General features: G+C 38.4%; 1 protein-coding gene and 1 pseudogene across 3 annotated transcripts in view; one reads left to right on the top strand and one right to left on the bottom strand.

Moving 5' to 3' along the window:
* Positions 1-19,760, top strand: part of NSMCE2 (NSE2 (MMS21) homolog, SMC5-SMC6 complex SUMO ligase) — a 298,377-nt gene that overhangs the window by 35,890 nt on the left and 242,727 nt on the right. The window lies entirely within an intron of this gene.
* LOC139436473 (BRI3-binding protein pseudogene) lies at positions 3,101-8,515 on the bottom strand (annotated as a pseudogene).

Consider the following 19,760-nt stretch of genomic DNA (forward strand, 5'->3'; position numbering starts at 1 on the left):
ATAGCCTCAACAAATTTATAGAAACTTTCACAGATACTTTCTTTCTTAACAATTCTTTAAAAATGTGAGATACTTGAGTTAAGTGACTTACCTAAAGTCGCAAAGCTTATTATGACTGGGATGGTTCTTGAATCATTGGATTCTGCTATGCAAAACTACACATGTATACACACACACACACACACACATACACACCACTCTTAATGTGTGTTAGTATTTCCTCTGCCAGTTCTCATTGTTTTTGTATATATAGCTATTAATTTTGGTGCTTTGACTAAAGAATCCCTCATATGGGATGAAATTTTGCTAGAATGAAATTTATTTTGTGCTTATCACCTTAAATTCACCTTTATGGGATTTTTCTTATGATAACCTAGTTTTCTTTGTTATACCTCCCAGTTTATCATTCCCTCTGAACTCCATTAGCTCTTTTGTTCTTAGATGAAGTCCAGTTTATTTTTTCTTTGGGTGCTTTTGCTTTTGGTGTCATACCTAAGACACCATTGCCAAATCTGAGGTCATGCAGATTTACCCCTTTTAATAGTTTTATAGTTTTAGGTCTTATATTTAGGTCTTTGATCCATTTTTTAGTTAATTTTTATATGTGGTTTGAGGTAAAGGTCCAACTTTGTTTTTTTTTTTTTGCATGCAGCTGTCCAGTTGTCCCACAGCCATTTGTTGAAAATACTGTCCTTTACCAATCAAATGGACTTGTTACCCTTGTCAGAAATCAGTTAACCATAACTACATGAGTTTTTTTCTGTGCTCCAAATTCTGTTTCATTGATCCTGTATCTGTCCTTATGCCTATACCACACTGTTTTCACTACTGTTGCTTTGTAGCAAATTTTGAAATTTAGGAACAGCAAGTCCTCTAATTTTGTTCTTTTCCAAGATTGTTTTAGATTTTTGGGTCCCTTGCAATTCCGTGTGAATTTAGGATTAGCTTGTCAATTTCCACAAAGAAACCACTTGGCTTCTGATAGAAATTATATTGAAATCTGTAGATCGCTTTGGGAACTATTGCCATCTTGTTCCAACCCAGCTTGTGGAGAGCATGAGTCCCAGCAGCCACAAGACCGAAGAATGCATCTGGCACGGAATCAGACATAAGCTTTATTTATTGGGATATACAGACAAGAGAGATTCTTTGATGGCAGCAGGCTGGATAATGGAAGTAGCACTCTGTGAGGAGGCAGGAAAATGAGGGGCAAAATATAGTGTCTCAGAACAAAGACATTTCATAATAAGAGTTTCTGCTAGGGTCACATGAAGCACACAATTGGAGTCTGGTGATGTTATTATAGGAAGGAAGTATACAGTCTGGAGAAAATTACAATCTGTGATACTATCTGTACATTGTTTCCCTGTGTGGAGGTCTGTTACTTTTTTTTTTTTTTATCCATCGCCCCCCCACCCCGCAATGACTTTTTTGTATCCTGTCTGCTCTCTGTGTCCATTCGCTGTGCTTCTTCTGTATCTGTATTTATTTATTTTATTTCCCCTCCCTGCTTGCGGCTTGCTTGCTGTCTGTTCTCTGTGTCCATTTGCTGTGCCCTCCTCTGTGTTCTTTCTCTTTTGTTGGGTCACCTTGCTGACCTGGCTCCCTGTGGGGCTTGCGGGCTGGGGGGTGCTCCGTGCTGTCTGTGGACCAGGTGACGCTCCGCAGCTTGGGGGAGAGCCTGCCTTCACAAGGAGGCCCTGGGATGCGACCCCAGGGCCTCCCATATGGTAGATGGGAGCCCCGCTCATTGAGTCACAGCTTCCCGGTCTGTTACATTTTAACGTGTTCTGGGGCATGCAGTTAGCTGTATGCTGGGGGCTGAGTTTCCCTTAGGGTCGAGGAGCTGGGGCTGGGGACCCACTGGACCTCCATACTCTTAAGTCTTCTCATCATGAATATGAGATTTTTTTGGTTTATTTATATCTTTAATTTCTTTCAATACTGTCTTATATTTTTTAGAGTATAAGTTTTAACACTTCTTTTGTTATATTTATTCCTAAGTATTTTATTCTTTTTGATGCTATTGTAAATGGATTTTATTCTTAATTTCATTTTTGAATTATTTATTGCAAGAGTATAGCAATACAGTTTTTTAAAAAAGATTTCTTTTTATTGATTCCGCCCCCCCCCCATTGTTTGCCGTTGCTATCTTCTCTATTTACTGTGTGTGTGCTCTCTGTGTCTGCTTGCTTTCTCTTTAGTAGGCACCAGGAACCCAACCTGGGACCTCCCCAAGTGGGAGAGAAGCACTCAATCACTTGAGCCACCTCCACTCCCTGGTTGTTGTGTCTCTCATTGTCTTTCTCCTTTGTGTCTGTTTGTTACGCCATCTTGTTGCATCAGTGCATCATGCCAGCCCTTCTTCTTGGGAGGCACCAGGAACTGAACCTGGGACCTTCTATGCAGTAGGCAGGAGCTTAATCTCTTGAGCCACATCCGCTTCCCTAGGAAAACAATTGATCTTTGTATATTGATCTTATATTCTACAATCTCACTGAACTCACTTATTAAGTGAGTTAGTGAATTTCTTACTATTTTTTGTGAATTTCTTACTATCTAATATGCAAGATTATATCATCTGCAAATAAACTTATTGTTTCTACCTTTCCACAGCATATTATAGCTATTTGTGTATATTTTATGTCTCTGCCAGACAGCAGGATTCAGGTCTGCTTTATCTTTATGTACCTGGACAGTTATGGATGGATGGAGAAAGGGAAGGATGGATGGGCAGAAGGAAAGCAGGAAGGATGGAAAGAATTTATCTATGTATTTTTAAAATTAAACCTTACAACAAAAGATGTATTTAAGTGCTTTAAAAATTAACTTGATGCTCTGTGCATAGATAAACTTCTTGTGCCATACAGCTAATATGGTTATTGCCTTCTCCATGGATGATACTTAATGTATAGCTCTACCTAAATGGCTTCTGAAATCTTGGTACGTGTCCTAAGAGTAAATGTGGTCAAAAATACTGACAAAGCGCTGCTTTCTTGCTCAGTCATGTTTGTTAGGATTGTTTGGGGTTTGGTTTCTTTTTCTTCTTTTTCCCTGAGCGCGTGCTGGTGAAAGGGGAGCTGGCCTGTCCCACTGACCTTCACTTATCATTGGAGTGATCAAGACTTTCTAGCACCCTGTTCAGGTGGATGTTGAATAGTCTGACTTTGTTCTCTGGGAGCTCCAGCTTCTATTGCATGCAGGGTTTGCAGGGGCTGCTGTGCCAGTAAAACCCCATAGACCCAGTTATGAAGGTAAAGAGCCACCACAGAGCGCAGGGACAGCACGGCATTCTCGGGGTCACCCTCATACTTGTGCAAGATGTGTACATGGAGAACACAGAGAGCAGGATGGGCCCACACGATCTGAAAGAGGCTGAACACTGGTTGCATGATACTGAAGGCTAGCCCAGCATCAGTGGCGAGAACCAGTAGGCCAGGACGATGACAGCGACCAGTAAAGAGGGCTGTTGGGACACTGAGATAGGGCTGAAATACTGGGACGTGTTCGTCCAGTCAGTCCAAAAGCTCCATCTAAATTTTCCGTAATGTTTTCATGAACATATCTATTCCCAGCACGAATCTCAGTCAGCCTGGTCAAAAACTAATGTGCACGTTGTCCCCGCTGAACAGACTGCTGACCCCCGGCGAGAAGGTGTTGACATTGGCAGCTGTTCTCTGCGCTGCCTGCTCACCCGGGACCAGCCCCAGCAGCAGCAAACCCGGTCAGAGAGTCTCCGAGAGGCACATGCCGGCGGGGTGCCTTGGTGCCCTGGACCAGGGCCTCATGCAGGGACGCCGTTGGTTGCACCGAGGACAGCGCAGTGCCTCTGCCTGTATATTTATTTTTTCTATTTATTAGTTTTAAAATTTTTATTGAAGTGTATCATTCATACATGGACACACATAAACAATAAGTGTATAGTAAAGATTGCGAACTTACAAGATAAACATATATAACATCACACAGGGGTCTCTTACATCACCCCTCCACCAACTCTCTGCGTTGGTGTGAAACATTTGTTACAAACTAGGCTAGAGCATTGTCAAAATATTACAACCAACTATAGTGCTTACCTTACATTTGGTGTATTTTTCCCCCAACCCATACTATTTTTTTTAAAGTATATTTTTGTTACAGATATTGTGAACTTGCAGAACAGTCATACAGATGTGTCGATTTCCCACACAACTCCACACCCTTGTGGAACATTTGTTACAGATTATGAGATAATATCATCAGACTATTACCACCAAGCATGGTCCATAGCATACATTTGCACACTTTTTCCATACACCTCCATTATCAACACAGTATAGCTTGGCATTAATGCAAGAATATTATAGTATTGCTGCTAATCACAGTCTATAGGTCACACCAATTGTTGTTTTCCCATGTTTCTCCATATTCCCATCATCCTGCAGTAGTGATGTACAACTGCTCTAGCTAACAGAAGGACTCTTTTGCATTTGTACCCTTAACCACAATTCTAAACCGCCTCTGGGTTCACTGTGTTATTCAGTCCCTAGATTATTCTTTAGTTTTCTTTCTATTGATATTTACTTCCCCAGACTTCTTTTTTCATTCATAATCCCATTTATAAACCAGTTGTTACTCACTCTAATGTGTTACTATCAACTCTATCCATCTCCACACTTTTACAGTCAAGTTAATTAAAACTTCTGCATACATTAAGCATCATTGTTCTTCTCAACCTTCCTCTTATCTCCTTATAAGCTAAACTCTAGGTTTTAATTCCATGTATTTATTATGTATATTTATTTTAACTTTAGCACTTAGAGTAGCAGGGGATGTAGTAAGGCCATGGATGCTGCTGGGTTCCTTTTGTCTTTCCCTTTTTGGCAAATAGGACAACATGATACTTTGTTGGTTTGACAGAATAACTGGGAGTTTAAGAACCAGTACTTGGAGCAGGTGTGGCTCAGTGTTGAATGCCTGCCTCGCATTATGAAGTCCCTGCCAATTATTAGTATTGTGACTTTAAGCAAATTTGGTTTACTCTTCTGTAACATGGGGATAATATTGTAAAACACAGCTAATATCTAATGAGTATTTATAGACCCACATGCATCTCCCTTATTTCCCACCTTATATAGGATTAATGTGAGAATTAAATAGTATATGTAAAGTGCTTTCTACTATGCTAGGCACTTAACACTCAAGCACTCAAATTATAGTGGTTGATTATTTATTTCTGTTACAATTATTTGAGCCCTTTGCATTGATCCTTTGGAACACATGGCTTGGAATTAGTATTGTAAAGAATATACACAGCCATGAGTTAAAATGCCAGTTCTGCTACTTACTAGCTGTGTGAGCTTGAACCAATTACTTAATTTCCTTGAGCTTCAGTTTCCATGCATGTAAAATACAGACAATATTTCTTCTTCATGATTGTTCCTGGTTCAAAACAGTTTATATGCTTCATCATGCAGGATTTACTCCTAATCAGCCTGAAAATGCTTGCTTTGGTTATAAAGGTTATTCTTTGGAAAACAATTTAAAATGTATACTTGACTTTCAGGATGGGAATGGAACTGAAAATGAGGAGGGTGAACAGTGTATGTTTGTATGTGTGTTGGAGGGAGTGGAGCATTATCTTCTTAATAGAAGAAAATGGCATTTACGAGATGGTTTAAAAAGCAGAAATGTGTTCTAGTTTCAGAAAAATTAGTATGGGATTTAATTTCAAACAAAAAGGATCAGAGCTCCTGTGGGATAGACTAAAATAGGTGTTTAAACCAGTTAACAAGAAAGATTATATAATATGTTTCATTGAAGATGCAGTTTTTTGTTAGTGCTCTCTCAGCTCTCGGAAAGGTGCCTTCCAGGGTTCTTATGTAGTTTTGGAGTTTGTTGAGATTGAAAAATTACCCTGTATCTGCCTTATTTTTGTGCTCTCAGTGCTAAGTTCATGAGGGCATTTGGATCTTGGCTGTCGCTTAATAGTGTTGAAATGGATAGTGTTATCTGCAACTTGTTTCTTATTTCACAATTTCAAGTGCAGCGTGTGCTTTTATTTAGGTACGTATTAATTTGAAAGCATAATACAAATAGTAATTCCTGTAATGTATCCTACCAGATTTATGTATCAAATCCCAGAAAATTTTTCTTAGTTCCAGAGAGGACTATATAAGCTCACATAGGTATTTAAAATGCTTAACTGTGAAGCAGTTTCTTTCCTTTCCTGTTTTATTTTTGGATTAATTGTATATTCTAGTAATTTACTTTTCACTCATATATTTAACAAATATTTACATTTTCAGCTCAAATTTTTTTCCCCTTTTTATCTTTACCCCTCTTTGCTGTATAACTAGTTAGGGAATCTCTCAAAATATAAGCAAACTCCTTCACATAATTTGTCCTTCACATTTTAAAATGATATAACACAAGCAGTTCAGATGACTTCCATGTGAACAATGGTTTTAATATATGTTCTGTATTTAATAATATTGGTTTGTCCAAATTAGAATTAGTTTATCAGAAAAACCATGGGAAGATATATTTGCCAAAATTTGATTTTATCTGATGATTTTATGTTAGGTTTTATCTGTTAGAGCTACCTTCTCTTTTTCATTAAAAACACTGTAAATCTAGATCTGGAAAAAAAAATAAGGTAATAATTTATTAGAGGTATTGAGTATTTAACATGAACTGTAGTAGTTTTTCTCTGAAGATGAGTCCCCACAGTTCCTTCTATTACTGTACATGAATGCTGTTCCTTGCTTCATAAGGTGGAGTTTATTTGGGTAATTTGCTCAGCATCAATAGATGATGGTCAGTACCGGCTGTAGTTTGTGAACCCACACTGGCATATCCCCATTTGCTGTGTAACCGACTACTCTAAAACCTAATTACCCAACTTTTTCTCTTTTTTCCTTACCTTAAATACATCAGTAAATCAGCAGTCACATTTTCTTGCCACGATTGTTATGTTGGGAGTGGGAGAAAGGGATTGAAGGTAACTGTTTTCTTAGAAACAAAACAAAACATAAGTGATCAGAAGGAAAAATAAAATAAGAGCTGGGAAATTAAAAAAACTAAGATTCACCAAGCCCAAGAGAGCTCAAGGGAAAGTGAAAGAGCTAGTAAGAAGTAGAGGGAAGACAGTAGATAGGCCCAGAAGGTAAACCCCAGCTGCTTCTAAGGGGAATGTGGGAAGGGGATGGGAGAAGAAGCCCAGGAAAATGGTTTTCCAGTTCCAAGGCAGTGAAACCTCTTCACCCCTGCTCCATGGGGAAAGCTGCACAGAGAAGGAACTTCAACTTCATATTTAAGAGGCTTAAGTGAACCACTCTAAGGTTCTTCCACTTCTCATGATTTGGTGGATTGACTGAACTCAGCTGGGAGAGTCTTTCACTCCATGTAACATCAACTAAGAGGACAGGCTGAGTTGGATTTCCCAAGGCAGCTCACTTACATGGCTGGCAGTTGATGCTGACTGTTTGCTGGGGGCTCAGCTGGAGGTTCTCCTTCACATGGCCTCTCCATGTGCCTGGGGTTTCTCACAGCATGGTAGCTGGATTCTAAGAGGAAAGAAGCAGAAGCTGCCAGTCCTGTTAAGTCCTGGGTTTGGAAGTCCCGGAACATCATTTATAGTGCATCCAGTTATTCAAAGCAATCACAGGGCTAGCCTCAATTTATAGATAAAAGAAACAAACCCTACCTTCAGTGACAGGGTACCATTCAGATAGAGACAGAAGGCATTAGTGGTATTAATATTTAAAGACCATTTGCTGTTGTGCTAGTCGTTAGAAATATAAGTGAGTAAAATAGACATAGCCATTGTGCCCCGAGCAAAGAGGCTGGAGAGGATAAAGAAAGAGCCAGAATAGGGGTTGTAAATTCTCATAAGTTAAATTAAGGAGTTTGGACTTTATCTTTAGGGCAGTGAGAAACTGTTAAGAATTTTAAAAAGAGGGATAAGATAATTTGTATTTTGCAATAAATCTTCTAGATGTAATATGGGCGTGGCTTTATAAGAGTGAGCATGGAGCAAGGCAGACCAGATTGAAGGCTGTTGCAATAGACCCCAGGCATTACATGATTAGAGACTTGGACTAGGAAAATGGTAGTAGGGTTGGTGAGAAGTAGACACATTCATAAGAGGCAAAGGAATCATTGACAAAATTTGATCACTTATCAAATATGGAAATAGAGGGAAAAGGGGATAGCCAAATTTCTGATTTAGGTATCAGGGTTGGTAGACGTCCATTTTCTAAGGTGTATTACTCTCCTGTTTCTGCTATAACAAATTACCACAAACTTAAGTGGATTAAAACATAAATTTATTACCATACAGTTCTAGAGATCACAAATTTGACATGGGTCTCACTGTCGAAGATCAAGGTGGCAGCGTTCTGTTTCTTTCTGGAGATTCTAGAGAAGAATCCGTTTTCTTGCCTTTTTCAGCTTCTAGAGGCTGCTGACATTTTTTCAACTCATGGCCCCTTGTATCTTCAAAGCCAGCAATGACCAGCCGAGTCTTTCTCATCCTGTGTCACTCAGAGACTATCTTGCCTCTTCCTTTCATTTGTAAGGACCCTTGTGATTATATTAGATCCACCTGGATAATCCAGGATACCCTCTCCATCTCAAGGTTGGCTGATTAACCTTAATACCTTCTTGCCATATAACATAATATATTCACGAGTTCTGGGAATTAGGACGTATACATCTTTGTGGGGACATTATTCTGCCTACCACAGATGGGAACCAGGAAACAGAAAAGAATTTGGGGGGGAGGTTGGTATGAGTTTGGTTTTAGACCTTTCTCCAAGTGGAGTTGACCAGCAAGTAGTCTTTGAACTCAGGATAAAGGTACAGATTTAGAAATCAAGTGATTGTATTTCTTAGGGAGAGCATGTGAAATGGAAAGAAACCTGATCAGCATCCTGAGTGGGATACCCTAATTTCTGATTTAGGTATCAAAGGTTGGTCTCAAAGGAACAGACCTATGAGATTGAGAAGGAGCTAACTACCAGAGGGTAGGAGAAAATCTAGGGGAATTTGGTGTAAAGGATGTTGGTGGTTCCTTTTGTAAACTATTATATCTTTACCCTGAAAAGATCTTTAAATACCTTCTTTTTAATCTACTCCTATTACAGATTAAGAAAGTAAGGCCCAGAGAGATGAAGTAACTTGTCTAAAATTGTATAATTAGTTAATAGAAGTGTTTCTTCATTCTTACTTCAGTTTATTTTCCATGCTGTAACCTGAATCTGTTTTATCTTTTTTTTTTAAACAATTTTTTAAAAATATGATGATGGGAAAGAATTTTGGCTCTGTGTGTTATGTGTTTCATTGCTATTCTGAATACTGAGGAAAAATTGCTGGAATAATGTTGTCTGATCAGTGCTTTAGTTACAAGAAAGTTAAATTCTTTATACTAAATAACAACAGAATTAACTTTTTTTAATCCAAAAAGTGGAAAAGGATCTTCACCTCCTTTTGCATACTTTCTTTTTTCTTTTCTTTTCTTTTCTTTTCTTTTCTTTTCTTTTCTTTTCTTTTCTTTTCTTTTCTTTTCTTTCTTTTCTTTTCTCTTCTTTTCTTTTTTCTTTTCTTTTCTTTTCTCTTTTCTTTTCTCTTTTCTTTTTTTTAATAAGCCTTTTATTTTGAAATACTGTTTACAGAAAGTTACAGATAGTACAAGTTCCCTTATACCTTCACCCCGTTTCCCCTGCTAATTAAGATCTTATATTACTGGGGTACTTTAGTCAAAAACCAACATTGATACATTACTATTAACTAAACTAACTAGTAAACTCCAGACTTTATTTGAATTTCACTAAGGTCATTTTTTAGGATATTGTCTAGGATCCCCGTGAAGATCCCACATTGCATTTAGGTATCACATCTCCTTAGTCTCCTCTTGGTGTTTGACAGTCTTGTTTTTCGTAACTTTGCCAGTTTTGAGGAATACTGGTAATGTATTTTGTACAATGCCCCTCAATATAGGTTCGTCTGATATTTTTCTCATGAGTAGACTAGGGTTATGGATTATGGAAAGAATACCACACAGGTGACATGCCCTTCTCACCACCTTATATCAGGCAGTAGATGTTACCAATATGACTTCCCATTGGTGATATTAATCTTGATGACCTGGCCCAGATAGTACTTGTCAGGTGTCTATAACTATAAAGGTTCCTTTTTTTAAAAAACTCCTCTATATATTTTTGTTTTTTTGGATGCAAGTCGTGATAGCCACCCATTCTGAAAGGGGGAGAATTAGACTCCACCTCCTGGAGAGGTAAATAGCCATGTAAAGTTTTGGAATTCTGTAAAGAAGAACTGCATTTTCCATGCTCCAGCCCCGCATCAGCAGTTTCTCCCAGGAGCCCTGGTTCCTTTTATTGGGAAACTGTATCTGTAATTATTTCTGTATTATCCACCTGTATTTGTATTAAGCTAAACATGTGTTCATACAATGTCTCTACTCTAATGCAGTACCACATGTTCATTCTAACCTTCCCCTCTTGCTTATTTGTAACTTCTCTCCCTGACATTAAAATACCTGTTTGACCCCCGTATACATGTTAAGCAGTTTTAGAACTGTTAAACAGCACCTCCACAACAAACAAATTTTTGTCACAATCTGCATTCTATTCTGTAGTCGTCTGATCTTCTGATTATGCTTTTTGTAGTTGTTCTTGTTTTTAAAATACATAGTATGTTAAAGTTCTTTGTGATGTAAATTTTTGTGAGTTTTTGACACGTTGCAATCTTTTTTGAAAATTTATACTATACTGAAGACATACTGGAATGTTTGCTGGCAGCATTGTTGCAAGTGTAAGACTGAGACCAGGACCATGAATGAGGCCAGGATCAGGTATATAGGTCAGCGCCCAGAGTTAAATAGTTCTCTGCTTTCAGAGGTCAGAAAATAGCTCATAGACCAGGAAACTACAGTACTCAAGAGTTTGGAGGGTTTGGGTTTAGAAGATTAGGCAAAACTCTGATGTAAGATGAAGAGGTGAGTTACATCATCACATCAGGATATAGATATGGGAACCCAATGCCAAATGGAAATTAATGAAAGGACTATATAAGGTACGCATGGTATGCAATCAACAGGTGCAATGCTATGGTAGCTGCAATGAATTCTGAAATGAAAAAAATTACTATACATTGTAAGTATTTGAGGGGAGAATTCATCTCTTTGAAACCCCTAGTGAGATGTTTTTTAAACTGTGGTCTTCATGGCCTGCCTTAGAAACCCCTTGGATGCCTGTTAAAAATTGTAGCATCGGAGCTTCTGGAAGCTGAGCCCAGGAATTTGCATTTTAAATAAGCATCTTGAGTAATTTGCATGTATCCTGAAGTTCAGTAACCCTGCTGCTACAGTGAATGATGAAGTGCCTTGCACAAAATACGTGTGCCGTATTTACTAAATTGAGTTCAGATTGTTCTGTTGGCTTCTGATTATAGAGAATGAAAAAGCTGACTTGTAAAATAATGTTAATAAAATTTTCTAATGCTTATTCTGCACTGACCTCTGTTCTAAGTGCTCTTTGCGGATTATGTCATTTAAGTTATACGAAGAAGATACTATTATTATCCACATTTAACAGCAGATAGCTAAAACTTAAGGTTAGCAAGTTAAAACAACATGTCCAGAAACAGGCTTTCTCCAGAGTCCATATTGTTACCCACATTCTGAAAACTTTGCTCTTGTGGATTCATATCTGCAAGCACTAGTGTTATGTTAAACTCTCCAGAAAGTAGTGTTATACTGATGTTCTTGAATCCTAAGAAGAGTATATCAAAAACTAATGTAAAATTAAAAAAAAAAAATTCTTAAGTAATTAGGCAACGTCATGTTAATGTGAAAGTACAGTGCCAAAGTTCATAATAGTAAGGTCATAGACTTAGAGGTCCTTAAACCTGAAATAGACTTTACAGGTCATCTACTTCAACTTCCTTATAAACAAGGAAAACTTAGTCCCAGAAACATTAAGTTTTTAACTCAGTGTCTCTGAGTAAATTATTGACACTCCCAGATGTCTTGATTTAGTCCAATACCATTTCCACTTTCATTCAGCTTCTATCTTAATTATTAGGAAACAATTAAAAAATTGATAACTAGAATTGTTTTTAAAATTTATTCTATTTAGATTAACCTAATTAAAAATTCAAATAAAAATTTAAAATAAAAAAAATAAATCACTGGAGGATGACAGTTTGTAGTGTATTTTGAAGCAAATAGAGTCAATTTGGAAGGAATGTTGGATGCAATTGCAAAAACCGATGTGAGTAAATGACGAGGATATTTAAAGTAGAGAAGTTTGTTTTACAAAGGCTTTTGTATAATTCATTATTTATGGAACCTTACATTCAGTTTTTGTTTTCAAGCTTAATGAAAGTCCTAAAATAATGCAGGGGTGTAAAAATAGGAAAACAGCTGGTTGAATTCTAAATTTGTTGAAAATAGTGATTTGAAGTAACTAACGGTTTATTTAGTCTTAAAATTCTGTGATTTCAGAAAGGACCTCAGAGAAAAGGGAATTTATCATTTTAACTTTAAAATATTCATTAGAACAGTGACTTTCAAGTTTTAGCATGCCTCAGAATCATTTGGAGGGCTTAAAACAGACTGGTGTGTCTCATCCCAGATTTTCAGATTTAGTAGGTCTGGAGAGGGCTGGAGAATTTGCATTTCTATCTGGGTGATCCTTTGGCTATTGGTCTGGAGTCCACACTTTAAGAGCCATTGGATTAGAAAACACAAATTGCAATAAAAAATAAATCATACTCTGGCAAGGTAATTATAGACTAAAAGCTGATTTCTTTGATATAGTCACATATAATATTTCTTTTGTTAACTTCCTTAATTTACTAATAAAATCATAATATGACACTAAGACATTGTAATAATATGAAGTTCCTTCTGAGTAATGATGATAAGATTAAATTATGTTAAATGTGGTTTAAATTATATGGTTAAAGTATTTTTTGTGATATAGTTATCTGAAAATTAGTGATCCATTTGTGAAGTATATTCATAGAACACTCTAGAAGATTGTGAGAAGATGATACAGTAGGAAGCTCCAAGAATTAGTACCTCCTCCAGAACAACTAATAGACAGGCAGGAATGCTCTGAATCAGCCATTTCAGTAGAACACTGTATATTATCCAGAGAAGAGTAGGAGGAAGACACTGATAAATTATGGTAAATACCAGCAAACTGCTCTTTCTACAGGGCAATTACCACCACCCATCTCCCACACTCATAGCAGCAGCAGTGGAGTTCAGCCCCGAGTAGCTTGCTAGTGCCAGAAAGGGATATAGAAATCTACATCTCCAAGATATGGGGTGGGCATGGGCTGATTGATGATCATGGCTTTGGATTAGCTATTTCAGATGGCTGGGGACCTGGCTGTGTTCAACCCACTCCAGAAAGAGATGATGGAGGAAACCTAAAGATGGTATGCTTCCTCATAGCTGTGGAGGACAGTTAAAGGGGTGTATTTGCTAGGCAGGTTAAGAAAGCTTAGCTTTGGTGAGCCGCTGAAGCTCTTGGCCCTCTTCCTGATCTCCTGCTCATCCTTTCTCCAGGGCAGTTTAGAGATACCCACTGTTCCATTTGTGGGTCCCTGGCCTTGTTTTGGCTGAAAAAAACTGACTTGCAAAACTCCTCTCCAGTATGCACCTTTCCCCAACCCCCAAATTTGCCCTCTAGGCAAAAGCAGCTTAAGGTAATGGAAGCAGTTTAAGAAACAGTTGAAGCTGAGGGCCTGGGACAGAGGCTTACTTGCTATGAGTCCTGTAGTGGAACACCCGGAAAGTAAAGAGGGCATTCAGGCTCCTTTAAACAGGGGAACTCCTAAAATCACCACCAAGCACAAGCCTGAGACAAGACATGGGCCCAGAAAAGACATGGAGGACCCTGCACTTTGTAGTTACCTTGGGTGGACAATCCTGATAAGGAGAGCTGACAGTCAAGAAAATCTGTCATGTCCTCAGTTGACTACAGATTCAAGAAGCAGACATTTCAGGGAATAAATCCCAGAGCTAACATTTTAAATATTAAACTACACAATGTGCAACAGAAGATCATATAAGACAAAGAAATGGAAATGACGACCCATTCAAAGGAAGAGGATAAAAATCCAAAAAACATCAACAGAGAAGACCAGACTATGGATGTCCCAGTCAGAGACTTTAAAAAACTAACCGGTATGCTCAAAAAAGATGAAGGAAAATACAGAGAAAAAGCTAAAGGCTGTCAGGAAAACAATGAATAAACAATATGGATATCTCAATAAAGAGATAGAAAATTTAAAAAGGACAAAACAGAACTACTGCAGTTGAAGACCACAATAACTGAAATGAAAAATTCTGAGGAGAGTTTCAACAACAGATTGGAGTTGGCAGAAGAATCAGTGGACTCAAAGACAAGACATTTGACTTCTTGGAAGATGGCAGACTAGAAAGACATGGGACCCTCTTCTCTCCCAGAAAAATAGCTAGAGGACAGGAAGAATCAGCCTAGAAAATAAATACTCTAGGATTTAGGGTACCAGGGGAAGGCTGGATACCACCTAGAAGAGAGAGGGACAAAGAATTGCAATGGCAAACTGAGTTAAAAGTGGGCAGCTGTGACTGCCAGTAAACTCCCCCATTCTAAAGACACTTTTGAATTCTCAGGTCCCTGGGCCAGTGGATCTAGCAAAGAGGGCTCTAGGGATCCATCTCTACAGGAAAGGGGAGAGAGAGGGACACAGCCCAAGTCTGATTCAGCTTTTGAGTCACAAATTTGGTCTGCTATGTCCCAAGAGCCCTTCCAGGCTGGGTGGGGCTGTGCCATTGTTTACTTTGGGAGCCAGCTCAGGACTGAAAAGATCCTACCCTCTCAATCTCCCTCTACTAACCAGGACTGATTCTTGAGAATGCATCTCCCTAGGAAAGGGGAGAGAGACACATACACACAGCCTAAGGCTGACTCAACGGTTGACCACAAATTTGGTCTGCTGTGCCCCACAAGCTCTTCCAGGCCAGGTGGGACCACTTCATTGTTTGTCTTGGGAGCCAGCTAGTAACTAAAGAGATCTGGGACTAAAGAGATCTGATCCTTTCAAGCTACCTCTTTACTAACTGGGGACTGATTGTTGAGGATGCAGAGGGAAGTGGAATTATTTCCTACTCAGGAAAACAGAGGGGGCTGCCAGTGAAGGTTGGAGAATTGTCTTTGAAAAAGTTTGAATTAAAAGGCTTATAGCCTCCAGGCAGAAACCTGTATCACACTGATTCGGTCCATCTTGCAGCAAACACACTAACCAGGCTTTGAACTAGGAGGGTTGATGAAGAGCGTCATTTGCTGGTTGACAAAGAAAATGCATTGGAGGAAATTAAAAAATAAGAGAGGCTTCTTCCAGTCTTTACAGCCTTCCTCCCCAAGGCCCTTGGAAGTAGGTCTACAACCCATTCCTGGGCTCAGGGCCCAATTTTGAGCAACAGGGACAATCCTAAAGACCCAGAAGAGGTTGAACCAAGAATCAAAGAACAGGAGTAACATACAGCCTCCCACCACTAAATCCCTTTGAAAGAAAGAAACTGATCATCAGAGTAAACCCACCATAATAATAAGATGTCTAGGAATCAGCACAAAGTTATGAGCCGTACTAAGAAAACAGAAGACACAGCCCAAGAAAAGGAATATATCAAAGCCATAGAAGAGATGCAGGATTTAAGACAACTAATTAATGAGATGCACATAAATCTCCAAAGTCAACTTAATGAGTTGAAAGACAATATGGCTAAAGAGATAAACAACATCAAGAAGACATTGAGTGAGCACAAAGAAGAATTTGAAAGCCTGAATAGAAAAGTAACAGAGCTCATGGGAATGAAAGACATGATAGGTGAATCAAAAACACATTAGAGGGAAGCAAATGTGGCTCAAGTGGTAGAGCTTCCACCTACCATATGGGAGGACCCGGGTTTGATCCCTGGGGCCTCCTGGTGAAAAAGAAGAGAAAGAATGCCTGCGCGACGAGCTAGTACCTGTGCGAGTGCCCAAGTACTCAGAATGTCAAATGTCAAAGATAAGAGAAAATTCTGAGAGCAGCAAGGGAGAAGCAAATCATCACATACAGGGGATGCCCAGTAAGACTGACTGCAGATTTCTCTTCAGAAACCATGGAGGCGAGAAGACAGTGGTATGTCACAATTACAGTACTGAATGAGAAAAACTGCCAGCCGAGAATGCTTTATCCAGCGAAATTGTTCTGCAAATATGAAGATGAGTATAAAATATTCACAAACAGAAACTAAGAGAGTTCATGAAAAGGAATTCACCCCTTAGAGCCTGAAAGAAGAAGGACAGAGAGAGACTGGGAGGAGAGAATAGAAGAAAATAAAGCAAAAAGGATGAACCACAAGAGTAAAAATACAGATGAAAATAAGACATAACATATGAAAACCAAAAAATAAAATGGTGTAAGTAAATAATGCATTTACAGTAATATCATTGAAAGTAAATGGATTAAACTTCCCAAACAAAAAATATAGGCTGACAGAACAAATTTTTAAAAATTAGCTATCCATATGCTGCTTACATGAGGCTACCTTAGACCCAGGGATACAAACCAGCTGAAAGTGAAAGGTTGGAAAAAAATACTCAACACAAATAGTAACCAAAGAAGAGCAGAGGTACTGTACTAATATCAGACAGAATAGACTTTAAATGCAAAAAAGTTATAAGAGATACAGGACATTATATATTAATAAAAGGGACACTCTACCAGTAAGATATAACAGTCATAAATATCTATGCGCCTAACCAGGATGCCCAAGAATACATGAGGCAAATTCTGGCAAAACTGAAAGGAGAAATAGACATGTCTACAATAATTGTTAGGAGACTTCAACATACCACTTAAATCATTAGCTAGAACAACTAGACAGAGGATCAACAAGGAAACAGAGAACTTGAAAAATATGATAAACAAGTTTGACCTAACAGTCATAAACAGAACATTGTACCCAAACTCAGAGGGATATACAGTCTTCTCAAGTGCCCATGGCTCTTTCTCCAGAACAGACCACATGTTAGGTCACAATGCATCTCTCAAAAAATATAAAAAGATTGAAATTATACAAAGCACCTTCTCAGATCATAATGGAATGAAACTCAAAATCAATAATAGAAAAGAAAGTGAGGAGGCTAAACAACACACTCCTAAATAATCAATGGCGCAAAGAAGAAATTGCAAGTGAAATCAGTAAATATATTGAAATGAATGAAAATGAGAACACAGCTTATCAAAACTTATGGGATTCAGTGAAGGCAGTCTTAAGAGGGAAATTTATAACCTTAAAGCCTATATTAAAAAAGAAGAAAGAGCCGAAACCAAAGATCTAACTAAACAACTGGAGAAACTAGAAAAAGATGAGCAAACCAATCCCAAAGCAAGCAGAAGAAAAAAAATTATAATAAAGAGCAGAATTAAATAAAACTGAGAACAAACCAAAAAAAGAGAAAAATCAATGAAACCAAAAGCTTATTCTTTGAGATCAATAAAATTAACAAACCCCTACTAGACTATCAAGGAAAAAAGAGAGAAGATGCAAATAAGTACAATCAGAAATGAAAGGGAGCAAGTTGCGATGGACTCTATAGAAATAGCAGAGATTATAAGAGGATATTATGAGAAATTGTGTGCCAGCCAACTAGACAACCTAGGTGAAATGGACAAACTCCTAGAAACGCATAAACAGCCTACATGGATGCTGCAAGATTATAGGAACTTAACAAACCAATCACATTTAAAGAGATTGAATCATTCATCAAAAATCTTCCAACAGGGAAGCGGATGTAGCCTCCACCTACCATAGGGGGGACCCGGGTTCAATCCCTAGGGCCTCCTGGTGAAAAAGAAGAAGAGAAAGCATGCCTGTGAGGCGAGCCAGTGTCCACATGGTGAGCCAAGTGCCTGCATGGCAAGCCGAGTGCCTGCATGACGAACTAAGTGCTTGCAAGTGCCTGCATGGTGAGCCAGTGCCCGCATGGCAAGCCAGTGCCCACAGGATGAGTTGAGTGCCCATGCAGCAAGCCGAATGCCCGTGCAGTGAGCCAGTGCCCACGCAAGTGAGTTACGCAGCAAGATGATGATGCAACAAAGAGAGACGAAGGAAAGAGTCAAGGTGAAGTGCAGCAGAGACCAGGAACTGAGGTGGTGCACTTGACAGGGAATCTCTCTCCACATCAGAGGTCCCCAGAATCGAATCCTGGTGAATCCTAAAGGAGAAAGACTAGAAGAGAACACACACAAAAAAGAAAGAAATACAGAAGATCACATAGTGAATGGGCACAGCAAAAACAGCAGGGCTCTCTGGAGAGGGAGAGGATAAGAAAAAAGAAAAAAAAATCTTCCAAAAAAGAAAAGTCCAGGACCTGATGGCTTCACAGGTGAATCCTACCAAGCATTTCGGAAGGAATTTGCACCAATCCTGTTTAAACCCTTCCAAAAAATTGAAGAGGAGGGAAAATTAACCAACACATTTTATGATGCCAACATCACCCTAATGCCAAAGCCAGATAAACTACAAAAAAAGAAAATTATAGTCCATTCTTCTTAGGAACATAGATGAAAAAATTCTCAACAAAATACTTGCAAATCAAATCCAACAGCATATAGAAACATATACATCACAACCAAGTAAGATTTAGGATTTGTTCCTGGTATGCAAGGGCTGGTTCAACATAAGAAAATCAATCAATGTAATACACCGCAACAACAAATTGAAGGGAAAAAACCACACAATCTCAGTCGATGCAGAAAAGGCATTAGACCAAATCTAGCATCCTTTTTTGATAAAAACACTTCAGAAGATAGGAATAGAAGGAAAATTCCTCAATATGATAAAATGCATATATGATGAACCCACAACCAACATTATACTCAATGAAGAAAGTTGAAATCTTTCCAAGATTGGGAACAGGAAAAGGATGCGCAGTGCCACCATTGTTGAACATTGTAGTAGAAGTTCTAGCTAGAGCAATTAGTCAAGAAAACAAGATTAAAGGCATCCAAATAGGAAAAGAGGAAGTGAAACTCTCACTATTTGTAGATGAGATGATTCTATATTTAGAAAATTCTGAAATGTCTACCACAAAGCTATTTGAGCTAATAAATGAGTTCAGCAAAGTGGCAAGATACAAGATCAACATGCAAAAATCAGTAATGTTTTTGTGCATGAGTAGTGAACAATCTGAGGAGGAAATCAGGGGAAAAAATTCCATTTACAATAGCAACAAAAAGATTCAAATACCTCGGAATCAATTCAACCAAAGAAGTACAGGACCTGTATGCAGAACACTACAAAAAAAGTGCTAAAAGCCATCAATGGACACCTACCAAATGGAAAAACAGTCCGTATTCATGATTGGAAGACTAAATATTGTAAAGATGTCAGTCTCATCCAAACTGATTTATAGATTCAATGCAATGCCAATCAGTGTTCCAGCAGCTTACTTTACAGAAATAAAAAAGACTATTACCAAATTCATTTGGAAGGGAAAGCACATCCGGATACTCAAAAGCATCCTAAAAAAGAAGAGCAACCTGAGAGGAATTTCATTGCCTGACCTTGAAACATTATCATGCTACAGTGGTCAAAACAGCGTGGTACTAGCATAAAGATAGACACATTAATCAGTAGAATAGAATTGACAGCCTGGAAATAAACCCTTACCTCTAAGACCACCTGGTTTTTGACAAACCTACCAAGT

Source organism: Dasypus novemcinctus, chromosome 14 (genome assembly GCF_030445035.2).
Source record: "Dasypus novemcinctus isolate mDasNov1 chromosome 14, mDasNov1.1.hap2, whole genome shotgun sequence".
Lineage (NCBI taxonomy): Eukaryota > Metazoa > Chordata > Mammalia > Cingulata > Dasypodidae > Dasypus > Dasypus novemcinctus.